Source organism: Brachycentrus maculatus, unplaced genomic scaffold, assembly GCF_059751285.1.
Source record: "Brachycentrus maculatus isolate JH-2025_06_01 unplaced genomic scaffold, ASM5975128v1 h1tg001807l, whole genome shotgun sequence".
Lineage (NCBI taxonomy): Eukaryota > Metazoa > Arthropoda > Insecta > Trichoptera > Brachycentridae > Brachycentrus > Brachycentrus maculatus.
In genome coordinates, this window is record NW_028282392.1 from 1 (window position 1) to 7,500 (window position 7,500).

A 7,500-nucleotide genomic window follows, 5' to 3' on the forward strand; every position below is an offset into this window, starting at 1 on the left:
TTATATTCCATACATATTGCCATTGATGGGCCTTTCAAGTATTCAAATTTAAAGATAGAAAGCATTTAATGAAGGACTCTGTATATATTACCCTAATATAACACCCTGTAGAAATAGGTACCTTTTATAATATTAGTTGGGTAGATAGGCACAAAAATTAAAATATCCACAATATGAAATTGAGTTCTATTATATTTATAAGAATTTAGAATTGAAAGAGAGAATATATATATAAATATATATATATATATATATATATATGTATATATATATATATATATATATATATATATATATATATATATATATATATATATATATATATATATATATATATATATATATATATATATATATATATATATATATATATATATATATATATATATATATATATATATATATATATATATATATATATATATATATATATATATATATATATATATATATATATATATATATATATATATATATATATATATATATATATATATATATATATATATATATATATATAAATATTTATATTTATATAAATATATATATATATATATATATATATATATATAGATATATATATATATATATATATATATATATATATATATATATATATATATATATATATATATATATATATATATATATATATATATATATATATATATATATATATATATACATGACATTTGAACGGTGTTATATTCCATACATATTGCCATTGATGGGCCTTTCAAGTATTCAAATTTAAAGATAGAAAGCATTTAATGAAGGACTCTGTATATATTACCCTAATATAACACCCTGTAGAAATAGGTACCTTTTATAATATTAGTTGGGTAGATAGGCACAAAAATTAAAATATCCACAATATGAAATTGAGTTCTATTATATTTATAAGAATTTAGAATTGAAACAGAGAACAGCAAAAATGAGAATATTTGAGATTTTGGATAACGATACAGGATTGACTCACGGCGCCCCTTATTTCTTTCTACGGCGCACCAGGGCGACGCGGCGCGCACTTTGGGAACCCGTGATATAGCTGTTAAATATAATACGAATCAAATGGGAATTTTTTACATTCATTCAATCAAATATATATTTTGAGTGTAGTACTTATTTAATTTATTAACGTGGTACTTGAGCCTTATTTTTTTGCAAAAAGAGCGATATCGGATATCCATTCTTCATATTAAAAAATTCGTGGGTATGTTTTTAGAGTTTTCTGAAACGAATTTATTACAAAATTATTACAAAACTCGTCATCTATAATATAAGACGAAGTTGCAAATGCCTTTACCATTTTATTTTTGACATCTAATCAAAGATGAAGAAGAATATGGAAGTCTGGGCATTTACGGGGCTGATGACCGTCATCGGCTGGTTTAAGTGATCACTTTACACACGTGTAACATTCACCAATTCTACCCATTATTGACAACCACACTACTCAAATTCTTGGAAGCTCTGTATATATGAACCAATTTAGAATTACCATTTAGGGATGCGGCTTAGTGGATAGTTAGTTAATGAGTTTATGGTATAATTATGCAAACAAATCACTTATATTTATTTGCCCCCCCTTGGGAATCGAACACGGAACCTCCAGAACGAGCCGAGCGTGCTGACCATCACACTACGGAGGCGGACAAAATATTGATGATTTTTTCACTGTAATATTTATTCAATATTACCCTGGACTGGTACCTGAAGCGGAGGGCTGATCGCCTTTCCTTCATATGTAAAACGATCAAGATAACACTGCATTTATATGAAGCAGTGCCCTATGCACCATTGGGGTGCGGATATGGGTTTTATCATTATAATTATGCAAAATACAACTTGCAATTATTTTATGTACGGGGTCATAGGGCAGGGATCGGCAACCTCTTGGACCAAAAGAGCCAAACGTGAGTAGCAAAATGGTTTGGAAATTTTTGTGCAGCTAATTTTTAATTTACAATAATTTTATTGCATTGATTGAATAATTAAAATGTAACTTTGTTATAAAATCACTTTAATTATGGAATATTTAAAATATGCATGAGAATGGTTAGTATAAATTTAAATAAAAGTAAAAATCTTTAGTATAAATATATATGTTTGCTATCAACGAGCCTTTTACTGGCATATTGAACATGGAAGTGGTTTAAAACTAGTGTGGTTTTTCAAAGGTTGTTTTCTTAACAATGTTTTTATTTTTAGCTAGAATTAAGTTTTATGAGAGCTCATATGTGCTTTAACGGTACCATCCCTCCTTACTCAACCGAACTAAAAATGAATATGCAAAGACTGATTTTTAAAAAAATCTGCTGAAAATATCATTTTTAAATTGACAATGAGAGCCATACAGATTGCTTAAAGAGCCATGTGTGGCTTGCAAGCCACACGTTTCTGAACCCTGTCATAGGGGGAAAAAGTTCCATTATTTCTTCAGTAAGGAAATCTATCTGTGGGCGTATCGATATTAAAATACGAGGGAAATTTTTCTTTCATTAAAAAAAACCTTAACGTTTCAAAAGGTACATACATTAAATGTTGATATGCATATATTTACCATTTGACTCCGTTTCTAGGGAAATTATTCAAAGGAGTCGAGTCACTTTGATATTTATAGTTTATTATTTTCTCATTTCATTCAACTTCAACGTCTAGATCTTAATGTACCAAGGTAGCAAACAGTGAATTCTCAACAGTTTTAAGAAAGGTACTGCGTTATCGTAGGGAACGTTATAGGGGGTTGATGTTTTAAATTTTATTTCTACATTTCAACCAGCGGAAATGGCTGGTAAGTGCCATTTTTAAATTAAAATACGATCTAAAAAAGTTACCCCCTATAACATTCCCTCCGATAAAACGGTATCTATCTCAAGTTATATGGGAGGTATACTGTGGTTAAAAAAGTTAATTTTTAGAAACGAAAGTTTATTGACAACTGCACTACTGAAATTTCGGAAGATGCATTGATCCCTCAATTGACAAATTCTGTTGCATGTGAGTTCTCGGCACTATCTATAGCGGAGTTGAGTACGTTTTTGTTTTAATCATCCTATTACAGGTATTAAGCTCTATTAATACCCAAACTTTCATCAAACCAAGTTTTCCTTGGCCTCCCTCTGCTTCTATTACCAACCACATTCGCCTCATATATTTATTTTACTATTCTTTCTTCACTCATTCGATTCACATGCCCAAACCATATCAACATATCGTTCTTAATTTTATTGATAACGCCTTGCATTCTATCCTTGTACCACCATTTGAACATCTATCAATCAATATCGCACATTCGTCCGAGGGATCGCCATTCGACTGGATTCAGTCTATTTTTCTTATTCGGTTGCCAACTTATTTAAGATTTAGAGCATACAAACGTTTTTTTTTTTATTTCTATTACATTTGTAAAAATACGCGAGGACCCAAATGCAACGGTAAGACAAAATATTTAAAAGATTTTTTGAAAAATTTTAGAATAGAGATTTTGAAAAAATTGACATTTTTATTTTTATTTCTGTACCTATATCTCATCAAAGATGATGAATAATGTGAAAGTCTGGGCATTAACGGGGCTGACGACCGTCTTAGGCTGATTTAAGTGATCAATTTACATACGTGTAACATTCACCAATTCTACCCATTATTGATAATTGATTATTTAATAATAGGTAGAATTGGTGAATGTTACACGTATGAAAAGTGATAACTTAAACCAGCCTATGACGGTCGTCAGCCCCGCAAATGCTTAGACTTCCATATTCTTCTTCATCTTTGACGAGATGTCAAAAAACAATATGAAAATAACTCCTATGATTGGAGAAAATCCGAATTTGTGAACAAGTATTTAGACACTCGCAAAATGTTGTACCTATATGAAGATGTAGAAAAAATACCGAATCGATTAATTTGCCTTATTCAATTTCTCGTATCTCATATTTGGCTCTAACCAGTTTTTCAATACAGTACTGGTGATCAAATCAATATTTGATTTCAACGAAAAAAATATATTTCATTAATCAATTAATAATTGTTACGTAAGCGTATTTTTTTACGTACGTTTACTTTTGGGCGAATAGACGCATGGCAAATATACGATGGATATTTCTACTGTGTATTTTCAAGCAATACGAGTAATTAATGTTAAAAACTAAATTGAAAAAACGGTATCGTAGTAAGCTTAAGCGCTCACTGAAATAATATAAATTTCCTTTTACTTTTGTCAATTCCACGTTCATACTTAATTTTCAAAGTAAAATAGTTTAGACGTTGGCTCAAAGGATAAAATCTGGAAAAGATCTTGTTATTTTTAAAAAAAAAAAACATTCATTTTTTAACATATTAGTGTTGAATCAAATTAAGGAATGATATTTTTTTAAATGGCATCTCAACATCGTTGAAGAAAAATATGGAAGAACATGTGAAGTGTCGGGTTGTGGTCCTGTGGTTAGTGTCGCGGACTCTTGAGTTAAAGTTTCTCGGTTCGAACCCACTCTACTCTAATTTGATACCTATTTCTAATAATGAGCCGCTTAGGCTCACAGAAATAGTATGAAATTTAAGTATTTTTGTAAATAATAAAAATACGAAAAAATAAATTCAATACTAAAAAAATGCAAACTGAGTATTTACAGAGCTAACGACCATAGGCTGTTTAAGTGATCACTTCACACAAGTGTAACATTCACCATTCTACCCATGAATGACAACTGTCGACTCGGGCCAGATGTCCCAGAAGCGACAACCTTTATCATACAATCTGACGCTGAAACCAAAAGAAAAATTTACCTCTCACTCGATTTGATGATTGATTTATATTACATTCATTACAAAAAATATTTATCCGCCTCCGTAGTATAATGGTTAGCACGTGACCGTTCTGAAGGTCCCGGGTTCGATTTCCAGGGGTGGGGGTCAAATAAATGTAATTGATTTTACCACTCTAATATTTATTCAATATTATCCTGGACTGGTACCTGAAGCGCAGGGCTGATCACCTTGCCCTCATGTGTTAACGATCAAGATTACACTGTGATGAAATAAAATAAAAAAAACAAAAATGAGAGTGAAAATGAAAAAGTTTACAATAAGTTTGTACTAAAAGAATTACCATAAATTATTAGCAGAAGCCAATTTCTGTTTTTTTAATAAATATTTTCAGCAAAATCTTGAATCGAAATAAATTTACATATTAACGTTTATCATACAGACTTAATGTAAATAACAAGATATCAATACTTTTTACATTGTAAATAAGTATGTATTGATATTGAGAAATCGTATGAAAAAAAAAACAGAAATTTTCAGCTACTTTTTTAAATAAAAACCTAAAGTAGGGCGGTTAAGTAATCTTCAGGCGATGACGTAGTAAAGTATATTTTTAAAATTATTACCTATTAGAATGCTCTCATATCTATCCCTTAGCTGAGTGCCACTGAATGAGGATTTCTGTCACAGTAATTTATGCAAAAAATATTCATAGAAAATCTAACTAGATAGTCCATTTCAGTATCTCCTGTTGGCAAGGACTATCTAATCCAATTCTAGCCTAGTCAGGTCCCGGATGTTACGCAGCTATGACACCCTTCTTCCTACTTATAGCCTCCCTTCCACACTTTTCTGGATAGTTGTTGAAGTAGACAATACTCTGCACTTCGCAGTATTCAGTATTTCATTATCGATGAATGCCATGAGCTTTCGATCTTTGTGGATCCGTTGCAGTAGAGTAATTCGACATCTCAACATAGATGAAGAAGAATACGGATAATATTATACTCTCTTTATCATTCATTGTTTCCTTTGTGTAATACCACTTTAGGGTAGTTTTAAAGTGAAATTACACAAAGTGAATGATAAGTGTTAAGGAGAGTGTTATATAACCATTCCACAAAGGTAACAATGCTTTTTAACAAACTAGACAAAAATATCGAAATCTTCTAGTACACAACCATGATATGTACACGATTTATACACAACGAAGATTTGATAGTCCCAAGAATTAACAATTTTAATTTGTTGCCGACATTTTTGATTTGTTGCCGACGGATATTGGAAATCAAAATAAAATATGGAACAAAGGCAAAATAAAGGAATGGGTAAATGATCATGAGTTAATTTTATGAAAATCGTAAAATGTTTATATTCTTAATTATTCTCTTTTTTGTGTGTATATTAGGTTAAAATGTTTGAAAACAATAAAAATTTATTCAAAAAGAACTCCACCAACAAGACACACAAGGTGTCTTGGTGGGTCTCTGCAAAAAAAATGTTTAAAATTGTGATTTAAATAAATGTATACAATATTTTTTTTTTATTTAATTAAAAATACGTTTAAAAATTACAAAAAAAAAAGAATATGGAAGTCTAAATATTTACAAAGCTCATAGAACCTATCAAAGGCTGGTCAAGTGATCACTTTACACACGTGCAACATTCACTATTCTACCCATGATTGATAACCACACTACTCAAATATTTTGAACTCATACATATTATATATCATAAATTTCATGTCGCTTGATCAAAGCTTCTCAGATCTCAGCTTAATGAAAACTTTCTCAAACCAATCATACACGTACATCGCTTACTCCTTTCAAGAACGTCATAAATCAAAAATCGACAATTTTCAGTTGTGCATGTTTTCGGAATTCCCAGAAAATGTACTATATCCCAGCAAAAGAGGCATATTTTTAACTTAATATTTACCCGCTACAGGGCAGAAAGTGTTGTTTTTGCATTTTGAAGAAAAGGTATTGTTTCATTATTGTTTTAAATATTCTAAATATTTTTTAAATGGAGAAAAAACCTTAAGGTTTTACCTAAAAAGATCTGTTGCACAGTAAAAAGTTCAGTAAGTGGCTTGATATTTATTTTAAATGCATTGTATTATATTTTTTAACTTTAAAAACGTTCTCCTGAAAAATCAAGTTTTTTGATTTATGACGTTCTTGAAAGGAGTGAGCGATATGTGTATGCTACCTTGAACTCAATCATCGAGCGAATAATGAATCAATCACGAAGTAAATACCCAGACTTCCATATTTTCCTTCATCTTTGTTGAGATGTCAAATTGTAAAAATAACTCCTAAGAGGAGTAATCCAGATTTGTGAACAATAATTTGGACACACCAAAAATATTGCAGTAGAGCAACGCTATTCGATCTTGCCATGATATTCTGTGACAATATCACATATCGAGACCCAGATTTCGTTAGTCGTGAAGGTAAGTTATATCCAATTCCGAAACAGACTAACATAACATAATATTCAATATCTTTATCAATATATTCTTAACCCTTTGCCTGACTTGCCCGTACCACATACGGACACAAAATTATAGGAATTTACGGATTTGCCCGTGTTTGGTACAGACACGAAAAATAAGCCTTTGCGGATTTAACCGTATCTGGTACGGGCACCCTGGCGAAGAAATAGCTCAAACTGATTTTACCGTATTATTTCATGAACCCTTGCCTAATGTCGGTATTATTTTGTCAGTTT